This window comes from Nicotiana tomentosiformis, chromosome 1, assembly GCF_000390325.3.
Source record: "Nicotiana tomentosiformis chromosome 1, ASM39032v3, whole genome shotgun sequence".
Taxonomy (NCBI): Eukaryota; Viridiplantae; Streptophyta; class Magnoliopsida; order Solanales; family Solanaceae; genus Nicotiana; species Nicotiana tomentosiformis.
The window spans coordinates 84,674,385-84,698,762 of record NC_090812.1 but is presented as its reverse complement, the minus strand read 5'-3'; the positions used below and the strand labels follow the sequence as shown (position 1 = coordinate 84,698,762).

The window sequence follows — 24,378 nt, the reverse complement described above, 5'->3', positions numbered from 1 at the left end:
TAACCTTACTTTATTAAAAATAAATTGATCACGTGGATCTTATATACATTGAGGATATTGGCACGTGAGTTGTCCATGCAGTTGAGATATGAAATGAGGGCACGAGGTACCGGAGAAATATGATAATTTAATTATGGGCATGAAATACCGCGGAGATATGAAAAATGGGCTGAGACCCGTGTTTATGAAAAATATGAAAAAGGACCGAGACCCGTATTTATGAAAAATATGAAAATAGGCTGAGACCCGTATTTTTTTATGATTTTGAAATGAGGTGTCACATGGTGACATTTTAATTGAAAGATATTTATTTGAGGAAATTTTACTTGAAAAGATTTATTGAAAGAATTATATTTGAAAGAGAATTATTTGGAAGAATTATATGTGAAAGACATTTATTTAAAGTACTTGATTTAATTGGGTGTAATTATAATTATTAATAGTTGAGCGATATTAGTGGTATTCTTGTTGTCTGCTGTGCATATCACTGGTTGTTTCATGTTGCTCTATTGTTATTTGTTTCCTATTATTTTGTATATTATATTGCACATGTTATTAGACTAGTGAATTTCTTGACTGTACCTCGTCTCTACTCCATTGAGGTTAGTCTCGATACTTATTGGGCACCGCTGTGGTGTGTTCACTCTACACTTCTGTACATTTTTGTGCAGAGCTAGGTATTGGAGATATCAGACTTGAGTAGAGTTAAAGCGCGATCGTAAAGGTTTAAGGTAGAGCTGCTTAGCCGTCGCAGTCCCTTGGAGTCTTTTCATTTTATTGTACTGTTAATTTGTAATCAAACAGTATTGTATATTCGCTCCTCGTGATCATTCCATGTATTCAGTTAGAGTTTGTGACTCAGTACTACCAGTCTTGGGAGGTTGTATATTCATATTTATTCGGCTGTTAGTTTTGGTTTACTTATAAAAAAAATGGCTTCAGAATGTAATAGAAATCGGCTTACCTAGTCTTAGAGATAGGTGCCATCACGACGCCTGTGGTGGGATTTTGGGTCGTAACATCTTTGAGTTTCTTTACTTGTTCTTCCTAAAACACCAAATACTTCAATCTCCATTCTTCTTTGCCCACAAAAACTAAATGGCCAAAACATCTAAAACTGTTCCGCAGAAAGAGGCATCTTCCTCATCTCGGCGGGCCGGCGAGAAACTAGTGGTGGAGCCAAGCCCTGAAGAACTTATTCCCGGGGTGTGTGTCATAGATTTCGACTTTAAGATCGAGAAACCCTCATCGGTTCCTGGTCGATGCGAGCCGATATCGAGATATATATGCTCGATACCCAAAAACCTCCTTGACCAGGTGAAGAAAGATTGCAACTGGGGAAACAAAAAGGCTGTGATACCGGCACCGGAAGAAGCGACACCACCCACGTGGAAGGGTTCCTGAGTGTTTACGCTTATCCTTTCACATTAGGTCCCCTCGATCCGATCATCGTAGACTTCTGCAAGAAATACCAGGTGACCCTCGGCCAAATTCACCCCTCTTTCTACAGAATCGTGATACTGCTCCGTTTTTTTGTGAGCAAAACTGACAGGCTTCCCTTCACCCTTGACCACCTTATAAGATTATATACCCCTCGACTCTAGCGAGGTGGGATGATAAAGCTTCAATGCCGGGCCACTAAGGCTCTTATCTTGAGTGTCACACCCCTTATTTTTACCTCGCTAACCCCTATTTAAAATAGATATAAAGTGGAAAGCTCAAAGGGTTTTCAATTTAAAAGTGACATAATTCGTGTTTCAAAGGATTTTCAGAGTCACCATCTGATATTTGGTTTTGGTGTGCCAGGTCACCATTTTGTTTTTTTAAAAAATAATTTTTCCTTTCAAAACACATTTAAACTCCAAAACTAGTTTGCACTAGAGACTCTAAGTAAGGGAGTTCATTTGACTCGGGGAGAAGGTGTTAGGCATTCCCCTAGTTCCGTAACTAGTACGGTTGCATACTTGATCTAATTCGCTTTTAAGAATATTCTAATTGAGGTAAAACACACAAACGCAAAATAAACACACACAAGGCTCGAGGTTGTTCCCACTTAAATAAAAGAAAAAAGAAGAAGAAGAAAATACTAAAAGTCTACACTGTGCTCATTCCATAATGTCCGTCACCGCCTCCAATTGCATTTACTACGGGGCATTCCCCAGAAAAAATATATACAAAATATGCGGGGCATTCCTCTGAATATAAACTAAAGGGAACGACCTCTTACCTCAAAACAAAATAAAAGAAAAAACCTAAAGTTTGCCTACCCAAGTGTAGCCAGCCTAAACATACTCCTAGCGGCCAGAATAATAAAATAAAATAAAAAAACTAAGTAAAAAGATTCATGGCAGGCTCGTTTTAACTTCTTTAGCGCCCCAAACCCCCTCAGACCCTTTCACACGAAGAAGCATATATACAATGGCAGATAGGAATGAAAACAAAGAAGAACAAAAAGAAACATTCCATCAAATAAGCACTCAAAAGAACCAAATGAAACAGGATGACACCGTAGTTTAATTTTAATTTAGCACGTTAGGACAATTAAATAGCACTGAAGCATTAAACAAGATAACAAAGAAATATTCAGCAAGAACAAGTCCTTGTTTAAACCAAAATCAACAAAAGGAATATGTATTTCAATGCATACGATCCAAATTTAACAAGAAAATTCAAATGAACTGTAGAAACACTTTTATCAAAATACAATAAAAATAACTCATTGAACCACTAAAGAGTAATTTCTATAAGTAGGAATGGCATGATGAAAATTTATTTTCATATTATCCAATCTACTGCTAATCTAGAAAGATACTCTAACCTTTAAGAACGAGAGATTGGCAGCAAACATGGCTCAAATAATAATAATAAAAAAATACTTCAAAACACTTGTTTACATGGAAGATTTAGGTAGCAGCTCATAGATCTTCAAATAATAAATAGATGATTTCATTCCTTTAAAAATCCAAGAAATTGCAGAGAAATCATTAAAGTCTTATTCACCTATTTAAGCTGAAAACTAAACATGATGTTTGTCAACTACAATACTTTTAGCACTCAACTATCAGATTTAACACAAAAGATATAAAGCTACAAGTTCAAACAAGTATTAACTCACTTCAAATGCTAAACAATTATCCAAAAGAAATTAAGGAAGAAACAGGCAGCCACAATCACGTAAACTAACAAATTAATAAACACTAGCTCTCACTATTGATTCAACTCATCTTTTAATTACTTTTGAAATTAAATAAATGGGGATAAAGTAATGAACTTGTTGAAGCCAAACTTTTTCTTAGCCAAACTTTTTCTTAATCAGAGTAAAAGAATCCGTGGATACAAAAATCGTTGATTACAAAATCTAAGCGAGAATCAGCATAAAAATTTAATTGAAATCACCAACATGAACCTTACGACCGGACCTCGAACTCACAAACGGTGACCTGAGTACCCCATCTTTGAAATTAAAAACCAAAAGAAAAGTTGAAATATATTTTTCATATATATTTTCGAAATTCGGATCCTACTCACTTAAAAACAGAAATCTTTTTTTTTTTGTATGATTTTTCTGGAATTCAAGAAGCAAAAATGAGAGAAGAGATTCAAGAGAAATGATATTTTCTTTTTTCATTAAACCCCTCATCCATCTCCCTCTTTTTTCCGAAATTTATGTATGAAAAATCTCTCTTCCCAAAATTCCCCTCTCCCCCTTAAAGTGTTGCCCCACTCAAACTCTCTTTCCCGAAAATCCTCCCTTCCCCTCAAAGTGTTGTCCCCATTCCCTCTTTCACTTCAATTATCAATTATCTTTTTATCTTTTTCTATTCTTTTTGCTTGGAGAGGAAGAATCTCTCTTAAACGTGTGGTTCCCCATAATCAAAATAAAATCAAAAAAAATTCTTTTGTTATGTGCTTGTGTGCATGTGTGGGGCCAAGTTAGTTGGGATAAGAATCCCAAAAAATGAGATTCAACGTTCCATTTTTGCTTCCTTTTTTTTCATTTTTTTAATTCTTTTTTATTTTGTCTTTTTTCCATTTTATGAAAAGTAAGATAAACTACATAGCTAGATGAGATATAAGTAGCTAAAATAATGGAAAATATTTTTGTACTTTTCATTTTTAAGAGAAAATAAAGCAAAAAGGTCAAAACTAGTAAAAATAGCAAATTAGACCTAAAAAAAGTATCTAAGCACATACCTGAGAAAGACCACATACCTAATCCTGGCTGAGAGCATGCCATTTCCTGAGAAATCGAATATGAAACGTAAGTATGATTCTGTCTTTAATTTCTATTCGTTGTTTTTACTTCTTCATTCTTTCTTATCAGTATTTTTCTCGATGCAGCCGTTGCTTGGATATCGAGTGCAGTTCCCCACCTCAAGAACTGGGTTAGAAGCCTGGTTTCGATGTCAACACACGCCAAGCGCGCATGGCGCGATTTGTCAAAGGGTCGGTGGGAGGCTCGTACTCATGGTAAGCCTTTTTCCTGACTTACCGATTTGTTTATCGTTCAAACATCTTTTCAAACATGAGTTTACTTACTTTCTCCTTTTGTAGGTCTTGGAAAGGACACGACTATGAGATCCCCGTCCGGTGATGAAGAAGTTTCATCACCTATCTCAAAACCGGCAAAGGAGAATAAGAGGAAAAGGGCCTCGAACTCTGAGGGTCAAAAACCCAAGAAGAGAACAACCTGTAAACCCAAGGGGAACACAATCCCAGTGAATATGGAGTAAGTCCAAAGGCTAAGGGAAGAAAAAGAAGAAGAAAAAGAAGAGAAAGAAGATGATTCTGGGCTGGCGGCCCGTGCGCGAGCTAGCACCGAGATTCGGCGAACTCCGGAACTGGTGGGAGTTGATACTACTCCGTCTAGGCTTGATGAGGTCGAGGAGAAAACTTCGGCCCAAGTACCCGAGCCGAGATAAATTCATCGAAGATGCTTTATCTCGGGTCAAAGAGACCGTTGAAGATGTGGTGGATGCTGGTGCAGAAATCGGGCTCAGGCTCTCCAAGACGGAGGCGGCGCCCCAAAAGATCCACTTGGGGCAATAGAGATCGGGGATTCCCCCTCATTTCCTTTATTTTTTGAGTCGATGATACGCGATGCTCAGGCCGTGGAGACTTGTTATGGGGAAGGAGCCCACAAAGAGGAAGATCCTTTTCGTGGTTATTTTATTGGGGTAGAAGGTGTCACCGGTCTGAGTGACTTAGAGGTTCCGGAGAAGAGTTCGGGCGAGGCTTTCTTGAGTTTTAAACTGACCAATCAGTTTCCGACCCCTAGTGCCGATCCCGGGTGCAAGCGAACAATCATTACCACGATCCCGGAGGATGCCCGAGTTCTTACTGCCCCCGTAGGGGTGGCTAGCTACCTCCGACGTTCGGTCACGGAAGAAGACCAAGCCCAAATGGACGAGGTGAAAGCATCTTGTCTTTTCAACGAAGCCCAACAGGCCCTGAACCGGGTAAGTTCATATTTTCTTTGTCATTTTTCATACTTGTACTTTTCTCCCCATGTATAATTCCTTCTTTCTATTTTTGTAGGATTCTGTGCTTCATCGCAAGGATTTCTTCCGATCCTGAGTAGAGCTGAGCCGGTACGAAGCCGAAAATCGAGGACTTACTAAGGAGAGAGATGCCTTCAAGCTTTTCAGTGAGCAGAGAGAAGAGGAAGCAAAAGGACTTCGGGATGAGCTAGAAGAAGCTCAAAAAGAACAAGCTGATCTGGCCGAGAAGGTAAAACAAATCTTTGAAGTTAACGATACTGACTCGGGCGTGGTGGCTAACAGTTTGGTCCCACAGGTCCAGCAAAAGCTCGATGTGATCGGACAACTTCGTGAGGAAGTGGACTAAGTGAAAGCAGAGACCGAGGCATGGAAGAAGAACATGGACCGCCTTGCCTCAGAAAAGGAAGTTGCCCGAGTTCAACTGGCCTCGACTGAGACCCAACTCTGAAGCTTGAAAGAGAAGGTCTTGGTGCAAGCCAAGAAAATTGAGGAGTTCCAGTCTCGGTTGGATTCAGCAACTTCCGATCGAGAGAGGCTGGCCACAGAACTTGCAGCGGCCAAATCGGAGGTCGAAATGACCAAGGCTAATGATGATGCAATGGTGGCCGTCTACCGGTCCGATGCTGAAGCTGCTCAGGTTCGAGCAAAGGAGGTTGCCGAAGCTGCTCAGGCTCGAGCAAACTGAGTTGCTGAACATGCTAAATGCCAGTCTCGAAGGGAGACTCTCAAGGAGATCCATGCTCGTGGCTTCGATCTTACAGCCGAGATCGAGAATGCTAAGGAGCTCGAAGCTGAAGCCAGAGTATTGGCCTTTCCTGATGATGATGATTCTGGGAGTATGAGCGAATTTGAAAGCGGAGAAGGCCTCGAAAGCGAAGATGCTTCACCTGGAGAAGACTAAGTCTTTTAGGATTAGTATTTTTTGTGTTTCTTTTAAGACTGTTTCGGTCTTTTGTAGAGAAATTTGATCGGGCCATGTTGCCCTTGTAAATAATTTTTGACATATATATAAAAACTTTCTTCCTTTCTGCCTTATAAAATTATGAAGTTGTATTCTAATGTCCGAGGTTTAGACAATTTGATTGAAACCGAACTAGTATAGCCCTTAGGCTTTACGATTGAGTGAGTGCTTGCTCGAACTCGAAATAAGGTAACCCTTAGGTTTTTTATTTGAGTGAGGATGGTCTCTCGAACTCAAAGCAAAAACAACCCTTAGGCTTTTGTATTATGCCGATATAGCCTTTGTAAAAAGATTGTTTATGGCTTTCTCCTCTTTTCGACTTGAAATTTTTTTTTATCATTTGTATTTGCAAAACTTGTAATGCCTTAGCATGCAATAAGGAACTGTTTGAGAGCTCGAATAATTTTTTACTCATTGGAATTTTCGAGGCTTGATATTATCGAAGCCTTTTATGATTTGGCGGGGTAGCCCTTTTAATCGGTTTATGAGGGAATTCGAATGCCTGTTTTGTTACGGAATTCGGACGTCTCCGAAACGTGTTAATTCGGTCATGGCCTTTTTAGTTCGGGATTTGCCTCTTGGCTAATAATTTGATTTTTTTTAAAAATAAAATTTATAAGAGAATATGTTTTTATTTAATATCAGTAAATCCAGATCAACTGTATCATTAAAAAAAAATTAATTTTCTTTTAAATTTCATTAAACAAAGGAATAAAAATGATTGTCGTATACATTTTGTTAAACTTATGTTTCTTCAGTGCATATTCTCATATTGTTTGTAAATCATCATGCTCAGCTCGGTATAGTATTGTGTTCAATTGTTTAAACAATTAAATTAGCTGAAGTTTTAACTTGCTTTCAGGAGTACCGGTGCGTTGATACATTTGTCCTAGCAAGCACTTGAAGCTTTGCAACTCTTTCATTAACCATGACCCTTTCCTTGTCTTAACTGAAACAATAATAATTATGCCTCAATCCATGACAAGTCTTCTCTTTGATTAAGAAATTGGTGCAATTCAAGGGGCCGGGCTTCAGGGCTGAAATGTTATTTTTGTTTGATTTCGCGGAGAAGGATAAAATTTCTTGTTTTAAACTCTATGCAAAACTGTTCCATTTAGTTTGCTTTATGTTTTGTGGATCAACTAATTGAAGATCTTCTTTGTTAAATAAATTTGACATCTAAGATGGATCTTTCATTCTTTTAAAAAAAAAGGGACAAGGAATATCCCGATGTATGACTTTGACAACTGCTGATAGCACTGAATAGCTATATATTAGCTTCATGGTCTTCATCTTAAATTCATACTTTGATTATTAAAGTTTCATTATTCTAAATTTGTATTTGTATTTTTGTTTATTTTTTGCTTCATGTTTAACTTTTTAATTAGAGTGGAGATAATATATATCACTATTGTGGGCTCACCTAGGGGTAAAATATGGATATGCATCTTTGAATTAAAAAAGGCAAGTATTGCACTTTCTTATTAATCATATTTCAATGTTGTTCTGCTCCGTTTCTCTCATAAAAGTAAAAAGGATTCAAGTAAAATAATTCTAGGTACGATAAGTAGTTGACACCCTCAAAGAACTCTCATGTGCTATAAATTGCAGACTATAATTTTATCTTCCCAACTTTGCACTCTAACTTGATTAAACTAAAAATTTACCTTAATTACTAAGATAAGTTTTAATATTGGAGAATTTGGACATGATATATTTTCCTCGGTATTAATTATGTGAAACATGAAATAAGACTCTCTAAACTACTAAAGAAACTATATCTTATTTTTGAAACTACAATCTTTAATTTAAGATTTTCTTTCACTTTAGATGTCAAGAACTTTATCTTAGCCTTTTTCTCCTAAAGTTATAAAATTTTCCAATGTTAGTTTTCCAATTTATATGCCTAGAGTTTGTCTTGGTGCCAATTGAAGAGGACATAGAAGGACCTCAATTCTCTCCCAAATTTTTTAGACATTTCTAACTGCTTATATTATGATTTAGCCTTAGTTGAAAAGGACATAATTGGAAGAAATGGTACGATCTTTTTGGTGTAGAAGTGAATTTTACATGTATACATGTTGATATCTAGGCTTCATTGCGGCTATTTTTTTTTATTGCTTACTGTTTCTAAGATAGCAGTAGTGTTGGGAATGCATTAACTGATCATGTTCTACAAACAGCATCGGATTTCTCATATGACACTTAAAAACAAAATAGGATAGACTCTTTGTATAGAGAATGCAGCTGACACAATCTTAATTCTGTCATTTATATGGACATGTCAACTCTTACGTCTCTTGCCTAAAGTTGATGCACCATGGGTTTCCGCTAATATAATAGCTCTTGTCATTCAGTGAATGACCAAACCTCAACAATAAGTAGCAAAGAAACATAATTGCTTCTCATTTCTCATATTTGATAATGCACTGTCTAGATTGTTGCTTTTATGTGCTACATATAGGACCACTTCATTTGTTTTTAATAATTGCAAGGGTTTGATCAGTACATGCACTTCTTCCAGCAAATGTATGTACTGCAGTTGAAGTGTTACCGTTGCATTATTTAGATAAATCTTGTACCATCTCAATGTTTAAGAAAATTTTGGTATGAATTTGTGGTATGAAACTTAATATTTCTGTTAGTTTCTTTCTGAAAATAAATGAAAGTAGCTCTCTTACTTTTATTGTACTAAAGGGAAATGAAAATTCCAATTAGGGACAAGCTCATACTTCAAACTTTGACACGCAAAAGAGCAGCATATTAGAAAAATCTGTAGCTTCTTTTGCATTAGAGGAATATTAATGGTTTACTCTTCAAATGTGACTTACTGATCTGTAGTATTTATCATCATTCTTACTCAAATTTAATTCGGACTTACATAATTTCTATATTAGCTATTTTGATAAATTCTAACATAATTCTTCTTGTTAAGGCAGAATTGGAGATGGAGAGAACCCACTATGCGAAAAGCAATACGCTTTACATGTCCGATGTCACGCTCACGTGCCTCCAGATTGTAATGGTTGGGCTTGTTGGTTGTGCTGCGTGAGCCTCCAGACACCTTCAAGCAAGCAAAGGTTTTCAGGGTAATTACCGCGCTTGAAAGAAACTAAAAAATGTTTGCTAAAATGATTGTACATACCTATTTAGTGAAGCTTTATCCTTTGTTTTTATTTTATGATGTAACTTCTTTTGATTCACGAGAGCAAATACAAAGGAGGAAACATTTTTTGGTAGTGCAAAGTTCTTGCAATACACTATATGCTTGTCAACTGGGATATGAAATTTTGTACGTATGTAGTGTAAACAATTACATACATTCTCGCAACACCTTTTTATTTTTTTCGATAGGTTATCGCAACACCACTTTGTTGGGTCCGTGCTTAGCACGGGCGTGCTTCATCTAGTTAGGAACATAATTGGTTTCTTCTGAATCAGCTTTCCTTCAATATGTGATTGTTTAGCCTGTGTAAGTAGCAAGTTATGTACTATTTATTTGCTCGAGCTTGATCTATGTTTGTTTGATATGTAAATTTTGACTACTGTGTTTGGCATTAAATGTCAAGCAGTAGCATTCAAATGTAAATCTAAAACTTTTGGTACGGTGATAAGTCAAGTCCGGTGAATTATAAACTACTACTACTTTAACTCAACTAAATATTGAGGGTCATTAGAATTATTTTCTTCTTTTCTATTTGTAATCTAATATGTAGTGTTTTATTGAATAGCTCAGCAGCTGCATAAACAAGATGGTGTGTACTATGAAAGAGGGATGCTCTCATGAACCAATTCTACTAGGAAGAACAAAAGTCTAAAATAAGAAAATCACATATACCAGCTAGCCACGTATTAAGTCTTAACCCATGGTTGAAGAATGAGCCAATCTATAGGGACCTCTGTAGGTTCATATTTTCTCAGGGAAATTCTTCCAGATCTTTGGATGTATGCACATTCACAGGACAAATCTCGTACTAATACATCTTCCTGGCATCAAGCTGTAATATTCAACCTGCGTGATGCTGGTTTCGTGAGAAAGGTGAGCCAAAAATGATTTTAAGTATTAAAAGATTAGAAACAGGGCCAAAATACTGATAATTTGCAGTCAGCACCACATCTGGGAAGGAATTGGTTTGAGGGCCCGAGATCTATGAATTTATACACCGTCCACAAGTTTCAAGACACAATATTGATGAAAATCGCATGAGAGACCTTGCATTCCTTGTTACATAGAATAAGTTATGACCTTTGGCCTTTGCTTTTACCCTTTCAATTTGACTTCAAATTTTTACTCGAAAGAAAAGGAAAGAGAAAAAAGATCTCTTTAAAGTAGATTGTATATATCTTTCTAGCTTGAGAAGCATTCTCGCTGTATTGTATGTTGCCCTGTTCTTCGGCTTTCTGAGGTCATACTAATCTTCAGTCCTTTGACTGCATGTCACATTATTTCTGTAGATTCTTGTATTTCTCGCTGGATTTGCAATTTCTATGCTCGGACAACTTGCTGTCTTTCTTAATTTATTTATTTTAAATTTTTTGTAAGTCAAAACTTATTGATCTATATACTTATAATGATTCCAGTGTGCTTGTTGTTGTGTGTTTACCCGAAAAATCGAATAACGTTAAAGTTAGATATGATTCTAAGGGTATGTAAATTTCTTTGATACAAAATGAGAATACAGGTATTTTTGCTATAAAATGGGAATGATGGACGGGAAGACTGAAATGAGTTAGAAAAACAAGCACAATGAAATCTTAATGTATCTTGGAGGACCTGCGTCTATTGCAGTCTATCCCCTTTTTATAGTAGAGGGTCACTGTTTTATCTATAACAATATAATAAAATAATACATATAGTGGAGAACCCATGATGGTTTGTCTTTTCTTTGATTCTCGCCAAGATTCTCTCCCTCGGTGCGGTTGTAACGACTCTTGTCTGCGAGCTTGGCACTGGCTCGAGCTCGGTGTTAGATCGAACCCCCAGTCTTGGTTCAAGCTCGGTTCTGCCTTGGGGCATCGATATTCGGGGCCTGTGTCGATCGGTGTTGCCCCGTAGTCCGATTCAGACACTAGCTCGATAATGATATCGAGTTTTGCTGTTGATTGGTCTTATAGCTCGAAGCTCGACGTCCCTACTTCGGAATAGTCCCCTCATTTCTCGGAAAGGATGTGGCGAAGAACGATATGATTTTCCTGTGGCTCGATCAAATTTATGCTGACGTTTCTATCAAACCCGATCTTGACGTATATGATAGCTGTCCTATCGGCTCGATTTTACCGAAGCATTTAATGTGTGTCAGACGGTGGTCGGCCACTGCTGATACCGAACCGTCATGCCTTAGTCTATAAATAGTCTTTCCATACAACCTTTACCACTTTTGCGCCTTCTCTTCTTCCAAACTTTCTTATTTATCCTCTCTATTTCGCTGCTACGGGGCCGCCCATACCATAATTTTGGTGCTGTCTATTTCTTCACCTTCCTTTGCACTCTTTCCTTTCATATCAATGGCGAAAACTTCCAAAACCGTACCTCAGAAGGAGAAAACTTCTTCCTCACAGCCGTCTGATGATAAGGCGCCGGTGGAGTCGTCAGTTCATGACTATGTTCCTAGCCCGTGCACTTTGAAGACCGATTTTAAGGTGGAGAATCCTTCCTCCGTTCTGGGTCGATGTGAACACGTATCGATGTATACGTGCTCTATAATGGAGGATCACCTCGAGGCCGTCATAAAAGATTGCAACTGGGGTTCGGAGGTCGTGTTGCAAATTCCATCTTCCGATGAGAGTGTTACCACTTACGTGAAGGGGTTTTTAAGTGTTTATACTTATCTCTTCACACTGGGACCCGTCGACCCAGTGATTATTGATTTCTGCAAAAGGTATCAAGTCACCCTTGCCCAAATTCATACCTCTTTATGGTGTATAGTGATCTTATTGCGCTTCTTCTCTATCAAAGCCGGGGGTTGGATTTTTCTCTGAACCACCTCATACGACTGTATCGGTCTCAGATCTTTCGAGGACTAATCAGACTTCATCGTCGGGCATCGAAGGCTTTGATGTCGAGCATCAATAAAGACAAGGATCGGGGTTGGATGGGTCGTTATATTCGAGTGAGGACCCGTGATCTCATTCCGGAGGAGAAGATGTCGTTCCCTGAAGAATGGAATTTTGATCGTAAGTGATTTTTGTTCACTTTTCATGTCCTTTTCCGATTTTTTCTGATGTCCCTCCCTGATGTTCAGCTGCCCCTTGGATGCCACAAGCGGTGCATGACCTCGAGGACTGGGTTCGGAAGTTAGCCTCGACCTCCTCTTACGCCGAGCGCGCTTGGCGTGATTTGGCAAAAGGCATATGGGAGGCCAAGAACCATGGTGAGGTTTGCTTCTTGTTTCCTTCGAAGTATTCTTTGCATTCTATTCGTTACCGATTTCCTTTTGTGGAGGCGTAACCAGGGATGCCGCTTTGAGGCCTTCGAGCGGTGAAGAAGGAAACAAGTCCATAGTCCCTAAACAGGGGGGAAGATAAGAAGCGAAGAGCTTCCTCTCGGTCAGAGGACCCCAAGCCCAAAACTCGAAGGGTGAGGAGAAAAGTAATTGCCCTTTCGATTGACTCGGTCCAACGACTGAGAGAAGAAGAAGAAGAAGAAAATAGCTCCTCGGCTTTCGTAGTCCGATCTATGGAGGCCATCGAGGTTGCCAGAGCTCCCGAGCCGATGGTGGTTGTGCCTGTCAGGGTTGTTTCCGAAGACCTGAGTCTCGACCGGAGTACTCCGAGTGATTTGCTCGGGGCTATGACAATGGGCGCCTTCTCTTCCATCTTTTTCTGAGAAGGCATTGAAGGAAGCTCGAGAGTTGAAGACTCCCGATATCGGCGCAGGCTCTGGTGCAGGGGATCCTTTTAGGGATTGTTATACTGGAGTCGATGATGGTTCCGATATCGGTGACGCTTCTCTTTTATTAGAGGAGGCTCAACGTTTCATTACTCAGGTAATGATTCTTTCATACTTGGTTTCTTTGTTCTTTTCCATACTTGACTTGTGTTTCTTACTGTGCATGCCATTAGTAGGTTTCGAGTCGATCTTAGCCGGTGTGAGGCCGAGCTCCGGAAGGTCTCAGGTGAGAGAGATGCCCTGCGGCTTCTTTGCAGCCAAAAGGACGAGGCTATAAAGGACCTCCAAGCGGATTTGGCTAAGGTCCGTGAAGAAGGGGTCGAGCTCGATAAGCAAGTGAGCCTCGTTCTGTTAAAGTATGGGTCTGACTCAACCGTGGAAGTTAACCCTTTGTTGTCTCAGTTGCAGCAAAAGATCGAAAAGATCGGGTTACTTCGAGAAGAAGTCGATCAAATTCGAGCTGAATACAATCGGTGGAAGGAGACCCTCGACCGCCTGGCAGCGAAAAAAGAAACCATCTTAACAAAATTATTATCGACCGACGTTCAACTTCGAAGTGTCAAGCAAAAGGGGTCGGTTCAAGCTAAGAAGATCGAGGAGCTTGAAACACGACTTGCTGAGGCTAAGGCAGAGGTTGAGTCGTCGAAAGTCTTGGCGGATAAGTCCATTGCTGTATATCGGGCTGATGCTGAGGCTGCTCAGATGGAGGCCTGGGAAGCGGCGAAGACCGCCTATACTCGAGCTCATTGGGTTGCCGAACTTGCTAAGTGTAGGTCTCGGAGGGAGACCCTCGAGGAGATACACGCTCGAGGTTTCGACCTTACCGAAGAGGTAAAAAAGGCAAAAGAGCTCGAAGCGAAAGCTGAAGCCTTGGCTTCTGATGATGATGATGATGATGGTAGCAAAAGCGGATCCGAGGACGGGGAAGAGCTCGACCAGGAAGCTTAGCTTCTAATTCTTCATGTTTGTAAATTAATCACGTAGGCAATTTTTGTATATATACGTATAATGAGGTCGACTTGTTTTTGTTTTGTGAAGACTTTTAATCGAATGTTGAACTTGTAGTCTCTCTGATCGATCAGATTTGTAGCCCCTGTGTTTGCTTGTTGAGTCGATGATTCAAACTTTGATGGAACATAATTCGTAGGTGTAATGTAATGGTTGAGTTAATGTAAACTCACAGTAAAAGTAGCTTATTAGCCGTCGAGTGAATGTTTTGAACTTGAAATATTGTAGCCCGTAGGCGTAATGGTCGAGTGAGTGCTTGCTCGAACTCGGAATAACAGTAGCCCGTAGGCTTAATAGTCGAGTGAATGTTTCGAACTCGAGATAATGTGGCCCGTAGGCTTAATAGTCGAGTGAATGTTTCGAACTCGAGATAATGTGGCCCGTAGGCGCAATGGTCGAGTGAGTGTTTTGAACTCAAGATAAAGGTAGCCGGTAGGCTTAATAGTCGAATGATTGTTCCAAACTTGAAATATCGTATCCCGTAGGCGTAATGGTCGAGTGAGTGCTTGCTCGAACTCAGAATAACAGTAGCCCGTAGGCTTAATAGTCGAGTGAATATTTCAAACTCGAGATAATGTGGCCCGTAGGCTTAATAGTCGAGTGAAGAACTCGAGATAATGTGGCCCGTAGGCGCAATGGTCGAGTGAGTGTTTTGAACTCGAGATAAAGGTAGCCCGTAGGCTTAATAGTCGAATGATTATTTCGAACTCGGAATGAAAGTAGCCCGTAGGCATAATGGTCGAGTGAGTGCTTGCTCGAACTCGGAATAACAGTAGCCCGTAGGCTTAATATTCGAGTGATTATTTCGAACTCGGAATGTAAGTAGCCCGTAGGCTTAATAGTTGAGTGAATCTTAATTCTGGTTGCACAATAAATCTCAAGTCATTGCACATGTGTTTATATTTGGGCCAATCTATATGAGCATGGTTCATTTTGACCATTTGGCTCTTACAATTTTTCCTGTTGGAACCCTATTGTTGTGAGATGACTTTCTTGCATCTGAACTCGATATATTTGAGGGCCCTGATGCCCCCCAATATTCGAGGTCGGTTGGAAAGAGGCCTCGGATATTGTTAAAAGTGCAGCACGATCGATGGTTGCCTCATTAAAAACCTTACCGAAAAACCCATTTGGGAGAAAACCGGACTAAGGGAAAAAGAGTGCAACGCATGCTTTTAAGCGAAAGATCTTCTTCAGCTCTTGTTCGGACTTCTGCATGGGTCAGTTAGATGAATATGGAAAGGTCGTACCTTAGCAGTAGTACCGTTTTAGATGTGATACATTCCAACTGCTTGATAGCTGTTTGCCGTTTATGATGCCGAGCCTGTATGATTCTTTTCCAACGTTCTCGAGCACATGGTATGGTCCTTCCCAATTTGGTCCTAATTTTCCTTCGTTTAGATTCCGAGTATTGATGGTGACTTTTCTTATCAATAAGTCCCCGGGCTTGAAATGGTGAAGTTTAGTTCTGCGATTATAATACCTTTCGATTCGTTGCTTTTGGGCGGCCAATCGGATGAGGGCAGCTTCTCGTCCTTCATCCAATAATTCAAGGCTGGTGTTCATAGCCTCGTTATTTGATTCTTCCGTCATGAATCGAAATCTGGGACTAGGTTCACCGACTTCGACTGGTATCAATGCTTCAGAACCATATACTAAGGAGAATGGGGTCGCCCCCGTACTGGATTTTGACGTTGTTCGGTATGCCCAAAGGACTTCGGGCAGGATTTCTCTCCATTTTCCCTTCGCGTCGTTCAATCTTTTCTTCAGGTTTTGAAGAATAGTCTTGTTCGTTAATCGGCCTGACTGTTCCCACTGGGGTGGTATGGTGTTGATAATATCCTTCTTATTTTGTGATCTTCGAAGAATTTTGTGATTTTGCTGCCAATGAATTGCTTCCCATTGTCGCATACTATTTCGGCGGGTATCCCGAATCGGCATATGATATGATCCCAAATAAAGTCTATAACTTCTTTCTCTCTTATTTTCTCGAACGCCTGCGCTTCAACCCATTTTAAAAAATAGTCAGTCATAAATAAAATAAATTTGGCTTTACCTGGGGTCGATGGCAGAGGGTCGACGATGTCCATTCCCCATTTCATGAATGGCCATGGGGATAGGACCGAGTGAAGTTGCTCTCCGGGTTGATGGATCATTGGCACAAACCTTTGACATTTATCATATTTACGAATAAATTCTTTCACATCTTTGCCCATATCGATCCAATAATACCCCGCTCTGATCACTTTTCGAACTAATGTGTCGGCACCAGAGTGATTGCCACAAGTGCCCTCGTGTACTTCCCGGAGGATGTAATTGGTATCTCCTGGACTCACGCATACTGCCATCGGTCCATCGAATGTTCTTCGATATAGTGTTCCGTCCGCAGCCAACGTAAATCGAGCAGCTTTAGTCCGTAAGGCCCTGGAATCTTTAGGGTCTGAAGGGAGCTTTCAGTTTTTTAAGTATTCAATATACTTGTTTCTCCAATCCCAGGTTAAGCTAGTAGAATTTATTTCGGCGTGCCCATCTTCGATTACCGATATTGAAAGTTGAACGACAGTCCCCGAGCTCAAATCATCTACCTCGACCGAAGATCCCAAATTTGCAAGAGCATCAGCCTCATTATTCCGTTCTCGTGGAACATGCCGTAGGGTCCATTGTTTGAAATGGTGTAAAGTGATAAGCAGTTTGTCCAAATACCTTTGCATCCTACCTTCTCGGACTTCAAAGGTTTTGTTTACTTGACTCACCACCAGCAAAGAGTCACAATGCGCCTCAATGACTTCTGCTCCAAAGTTTCTAGCTAGTTCGAGACCTGTAATCATGGCTTCATACTCGGGCCTCATTGTTATTTAACCTGATAGTTTTAATAGCTTGCCTAATAATGTTACCCATGGGGGGTTTCAAAACTATGCCTAACCCGGACCCCTTTATATTCGAAGCACCGTCCGTAAAAAGGATCCATACCCGGGACGATATACTTGATTTCAAAGGGAGTTCCTTTTCGACTTCGGGTATGGGGGTTGGCATGAAGTCGGCCATGAAGTCTGCTAAAATTTGAGACTTGATGGCCGTACGGGGTTGATATCTGATATCGTAGCCACTGAGTTTGATGGCCCATTTGGCCAATCGGCCTGATAGTTCGGGCCTATGTAAAATATTATGGAGTGGGCAGGTGGTTAATATGCTTATGGGGTGACATTGAAAGTACGACCTTAACTTTCTAGATGCGCTTACCAGCGCAAGTGCTAATTTTTCTAAGTGCGGATACTTAGTTTTCGCTTCTCCTAAGGTCCGACTTACGTAATAAACGGGAAATTGCGTACCTTGCTCTTCTCGAACTAGGACACTGCTTACGGCGACTTCCGATACCGATAAGTACAAGTATAGTTTTTTGTTGGTTTTTGGAGTGTGAAGCAGTAGTGGGCTCGAAAGATATCGTTTCAATTCTTGTAATGCTTGTTGGCATTCCGGTGTCCAGGCGAAATCGTTCTTCTTTTTGAGTAGGGAGAAAAATTTGTGACTTCGTTCTGATGATCTTGAAATGAACCGGCCTAAGGCTGCAATTCTTCCCGTTAACCTTTGTACAGCTTTCACGCTGTCCACGATGGTGATGTCTTCGATGGCCTTGATTTTGTTGGGGTTGATCTCAATTCCCCGATTTGATACCATGAAGCCGAGGAACTTTCCCGAACCGACCTCGAAAGCATATTTTTCGGGGTTGAGCTTCATGTTGTATTTCCTCAGAATCTCGAACGTTTCCTGCAAATGGGCCAAATGGTCCTCTGCGCGTAGGGACTTAACTGGCATGTCATCAATATAGACTTTCATTGTTTTACCTATTTGTTCTTCGAACATTCTGTTTACTAGGCGTTGATAAGTAGCTCCTGCATTTTTTAGCCCGAAGGGCATTATGTTATAACAATATGTTCCATATCGGGTCACAAATAAAGTCTTTTCCCGGTCGTCCGGGTTCATCTGAATTTGATTATACCCGGAATAGGCGTCGAGAAAGGTGAGGATCTCATGACCGGCCGTGGCATCGATCATGCGATCGATGTTGGGTAGTGGAAAGGAATCTTTGGGGCATGCTTTGTTCAAATCCTTATAGTCCATACACATTCTAAGTTTGTTCCCTTTTTTAGGTACTACAACCACATTGGCTATCCATTCGGTGTATTTTACCTCCCGAATGGACCCTATCTTGAGAAGTTTGGTTACCTCGTCCTTTATGAATGCGTGCTTTTTCTCGGACTGGGGCCTTCTTTTTTGATTCACCGGTCTGAACCTAGGGTTCAAGCTTAGCTGGTACGCCGTTATGTCCGGCGGGATCCCTGTTATATCTAGATGGGACCAGGCAAAACAGTCGATGTTATTGATAAAAAATTGAATGAGTTTCTTCCTGAGTTCGGGGCTCAAACCCGTTTCTAGGTATACCTTTCGTTCGGGCCAGTGTTCGATCAGTATGATTTGCTCCAGTTCCTTAATTGTTGATTTGGTGGCATTGAAATCTTCAGGGGTTACGAAGGATCGAGGGATCCATCGATCATCATCATCTTCTTCAATGCTCTGCTTACCTGGCTGGGTCGAAGCTGATGTCTGTAGCAATTTGGCGCTTTGCTCTCCGATTGTGTCTCCTTCTGAACCTGATCCTTTTATCGGCGAAGACGAGGATATTGATTTTGCTTCTTCGACGGAGAACATTTCCTTTGCGGACGGTTGTTCTCCGTACACTATTTTGACACCTCCCGATGTTGGGAATTTGAGGACCTGGTGTAGGATCGAGGTTACAGCTCTCATGCTGTGGATCCACGGCCTTTCGAAAAGGGCGTTATATCTCATATCACCTTCGATCACGTGAAACTTTATTTCCTGGATGGTTCCGGCCACGTTTATTGGTAGGGTAATCTCTACTTTGGTGGTTTCACATGCCATATTGAATCCGTTTAGAACCAGAGTTACAGGTACGACCTGATCTTGCAGGCCGAGCTGTTCTACGACCCTCGATCTGATGATATTGGCCGAGCTACCTGGATCAATTAACACACGCTTAATCTTAGTTTTATTCATGAATACGGATATTACTAGTGCATCGTTATGGGGTTGGATGATTCCCTCTGTATCTTCATCACTGAAGGACAAAGTACCTATGGGTGTATAATCTTGAGTTCGAGATCGATTTTTCCTCACAATCGATGTTTTAGTGCGTTTAAGCATTGGTCCCTGAGGGGCATCGACGCCGCTGATGATCATGTGAATGACGTGTTGCGGTTTTTTTGGCTCGTTTTGCTTGCCGAATTCCTTGTTCCTAAAATGGTTCTTCGCCCTATCACTCAGAAATTCTCGAAGGTGTCCTTTGTTAAATAAGCGGGTCACTTCCTCTCTTAGTTGCCTGCAATCTTCCGTTTTGTGGCCATGGGTGCCATGATATTCGTACATTTGATTGGGATTCCTTTGGGCAGGATCGGTCTGCATGGGTCGAGGCCATCTGGTGTCTTTGATGCGTCCGATGGCCGATACGATGGTCGGATGTATCAATGTTGAAGTTATACTCCGATAATAGAGGGACTTCTATAGGATCGTCATATTTATCAAAGCCGCTCTTGCTCATAAGTCCCCGAGAATTTCGCCCTCGATCAGTCTTTCGGTTGTTCCGAACAGTATCACGTGCTGAACCGTTGTTCATCCGATCTGTGTCGTACGGTTGGTATCGGTCTCTGTTCGACCTTTGTTCTCTGTTGATTTCCCTCTGATTTTTAGTGGTTGTGTGGTTCTGACGTACGGGCCCATACGGAGCTCCCAATTGATCATCTTCGACCCTGATTTTTGATTGGTACCGGTTGTGTACATCTGCCCAAGTTATTGCTGGGTACTCGATCAAATTTTGTTTTAGCCTACGTGATGCTATCGAACTTAGCCCGTTCAGTCTTTGGGTGAAAGCTTGTACGGCCCAATCGTCTGTGACCGGTGGCAAGTCCATACGTTCCATTTGAAATCGGGATACGAATTCCCTCAGTATTTAGTTACCCCTTTGTTTTAATTTGAAGAGGTCTGATTTCCTTGTTGCAACCTTTATGGTACCAGTATGTGCTTTTACGAACGAATCTGCTAACATGGCAAAAGAATCAATGGAATTTGGTGGTAAGTTGTGATACCAGATCATTTCTCCCTTTGCGAGGGTCTCTCCGAACTTTTTCAACAACACGGATTCGATCTCATCATCCTCCAAATTGTTGCCTTTGATGGCACATGTGTAGGAGGTGACGTGTTCGTTAGGATCGGTCGTACCGTTATATTTGAGAATTTCGGGCATACGAAATTTTTTGGGGATTGGTTTTGGGGCCGCGCTCGAGAGAAAAGGCTTTTGTATGAATTTTTTCGAATCGAGCCCTTTTATCATTAGCGGAGCCCCCGGGATTTGATCGACCCTAGCGTTATACGTTTCCACTATTTTGTCGTTGGCTTCGACTCGTTTTGTGAGTTCCTCGAGCAATTTAGCAGTTTCAGGAGTGGTCCCCGATTCCTACTCGTTTGATTTCACTACGGCGGGCTCCGTTCTGGGGGTGACTTCTCGAAGAAGCGGATTGGAGTTCGGCCCGCTTTGCATATGAGTTCGGCTCTGCAACTGAGCTATCGCTGCTTGTTGGGCTTGTAATATTTCGAAAATCATATGCAAGCTGACCCCGATTTCCCCCGTGTTGTAGGTGTCTCGAGTTATGGGCCGAGCACCGCCCTGAACGCTTCTTTCCGGTTCAGAACGCTGATTCGCTTCTAGAGCTATTTGTGAATTGATATCCAATGGTACTTCGGCTCGAATTTCGGGTTCTTCGATTCGAGCCTCGTTGCCGTCGTCAGGTAGCCTTCCAGTCCCGGGCGCCAAGTTGTTGGTTTCATCTTGAAGGCTGGCTTCGAGGTTGATAGGTAGAGCCATTGCTGATTTGAAGTTGTAAGCTGGAGTATACTGTAGATTTATATCAAACAATCACTGTTACCTTTAGCCCCACGGTGGGCGCCAAACTGTTTACCCGAAAAATCGAATAACGTTAAATTTAGATATGGTTCTAAAGGTATGCAAATTCCTTTGATACAAAATGACAATACAGATATTTTTGCTATAAAATGGGAATGATGGACGGGAAGACTGAAATGAGTTAGAAAAATAAGCACAATGAAATCTTAATGTATCTTGGAGGACCTGCGTCTATTGCAGTCTATCCCCCTTTTTATAGTAGAGGGTCACTGTTTTATCTATAACAACATAATAAAATAATACATATAGTAGAGGACCCATGATGGTTTGTCTCTTCCTTGATTCTCGCCAAGATTCTCTCCTTCGGTGCGGTTGTAACGGCTCTTGTCTGCGAGCTTGGCACTGGCTCGAGCTCGGTGTTAGATCGAACCCCCAGTCTTGGTTCGAGCTCGGTTCTGCCTTGGGGCATCGATATTCGGTGCCTGTGTCGATCGGTGTTGCCCCGTAGTCCGATTCGGACACGGGCTCGATAATGATATCGAGTTTTGCCGTTGATTTGTCTTATAGCTCGAAGCTCGACGTCCCTACTTCGGAATTCGTCCGAGCTGGTCATGTGGATACACTTCGATTGAAATGTCATTGTCTCGACCGTTCTTTATGATTGAGAATCGATTTTGACCGTACACAGATAGTCCCTGGGGAATTTCTTCTGTGTTCTGTTTTCCTTGGTCTTTTGGCCCTAGGAAATGTGTCGGGGTTCCATTTTCTTTTTGAATTTTTGACCACTCTGGTTAGGAGTCATGAGTTCTTCGCTGGTTGCTTTATACTTTGTGTTCAGCACTTACATTTCAACTTCGAGAAGTTTGTAATGGCTTCTCCTGGAGGAGTCTGAGTCTTGTAATTGTTATTTTTATAATCTAACTGCTAGGTGATCACAAAGTTTTGCTCTGAACGCATTGCAAAATATGCCTTTGATATGCATATCTCAACAATCGCAAGAGAGTGACCGCTATACGCAAAGCAAACATCATGAAACTCGCTGATGGTTTATTTCTGGAGTCTTGTCGCTAGGTTGCTAGCAAGTACCCTGGTATCAAGTACAATGAGATCATTGTGGATAACTGCTGCATGCAACTTGTATCGAAGCCAAAGCAATTTGACGTTATGGTAAGGATTTGGTGCAAATATCAGTCATTTAATTTTGATCCATGATTACTTTTTGGTTCCGGAAATAGTTGCCTTCACGGGCGGATTTAGGGGCGAAAAGGGTTCACCCGAACCCTCTTCGTCGAAAAATTACACGGTATATATAAGACAATATCTATTTTTTTACCTTTATATATTAAGTTTTGAACCCCCTTGACACAACCCAAAAGTGTAGCTTAGTGGTCAAGGAAGTTCAAAATCTTTGAAAGGTTCAACCCACTAGCTACAATTTATTTTTTTTGAACCCCTTCGTGGAGATCCTGCATCCACCACTGGTTGCCTTGTGCATGATGCTCACACTATGTTCACTTTCATCGCTATTTGAAGCATTTTCACTCCTTATACAGTAGTTGAATGAGCATGTGATAGTTTGCCGACGTTAAATTTTAGTATTCTCTTTTTCAAACAATGGAGGGTGGGGAAGAGGTGATGGGTGATGATAAGTATACTCATAAGATGAAGTTTGAACTTGAGGTTGCTGACATGGGAAATAGAGCTGACGTTTTCATTTTGTTGGAGTTTGTAGCAGTGCTGTTGCAAATCAATAACTCGTGATTTATGTGTTTGATCAGGTGAATACACACACGCACACACACATTATATGTGTGGGTGCTTGTGTTATGGTAGTATGCATGTATGATGTGTGTGTGTGTTGTATAGCATGTGTGCGCTTACCTTTGTGTTCTTTCATTCTTCTTCTGAATTTCATTGTCACTATATCTTCCCGTGTGGATGTTACTTTGAAATTGTATGTTACAGGTCACCCCTAATATGGCAATCTGGTGGCAAATACAGCAGCTGGTATTGCTGGAGGCACGGGTGTAATGCCAGGAGGTGTGTATCATTGGCAGTCAGCTTTCTCTCCAAGTTAACTTGGATACTTTTCAAAAGTTGGTTTTCTGCATCCTCTTTCATTTCTCTCCTTGCTAATTTGGTTTGTGTCATTTAAAGTGCCATTCATCTTCAGAGCAGCTTTAACGTTTGGGGTATGCCTAAGATGATTAATGTGTTTATTACATGAATGAAGAATGGACTTTGTGTGTCAGGTAATGTCGAGCAAGGTGCTTCAGCAGGAAATGTAGGAAATGAGAAGATAGTGGAGCAAAAAAAGGCAAATCCTGTTGCCTTGCTTCTTTCATCCGCCATGATGTTGAGACATTTGCAGTTCCCTTCATTTGCAGATAGACTAGAGACTACAGTGAAGCTTGTAATCGCAGAAGTCAGAAGGTAGGACCAAGGATGTTGGCGGAGATAGTACCACCCAAGAAGTTGTGGATGCCGTCATAGCAAATCTGGACTGAATTTCGAGAGTGATCTCCTCCTGTGTTCTTTGAAGCTCTCGAGACAGGTCTTTGAGGTATAATCTCCAAAAACAGTTTGTGTAGTTTCACTTGCACAAGCATATCAGATGGATTTTCTAAGCTGGGCGTTGTATTCTAGTTCATTTAATTGGACCTTGAACAATAAGGCTAGCATTTTACATTCGCTGCTCTTCTTCGTTCCAAAAAGCATTTTTTCCTTGAATTTTTGGTTAATCTATACAGTGTTTATTTTCCATATTAAGACAGTTCCAATACAATGTATATGGAGATAGAAGGTATGCTGTAGTCAATGTTGGAAAACGTGTCAGGCTAATAGAAGGAAAAAATATTTGAAAGAGAAAAATAATAAATTGCACAAGATAAGACAAGACAAGATTTATTTGGTTCGACAATTTTGCCTACTCCACAGTCATACAAAGAATAACTCTTTATTAATTGAAGAAACAAAGAAGAAGTTGATGGATGATTTGCAAATGAAAATGCATATCCCTTTTATAGGCATTTGAATGACCTGCCGA

At 40.8% G+C, this 24,378-nt stretch overlaps 1 pseudogene; it reads left to right on the top strand.

Moving 5' to 3' along the window:
- Positions 1-23,915, top strand: part of LOC104096571 (isocitrate dehydrogenase [NAD] regulatory subunit 1, mitochondrial-like) — a 54,434-nt pseudogene extending 30,519 nt beyond the window's left edge.
- Positions 23,916-24,378: the final 463 nt, after the last annotated feature.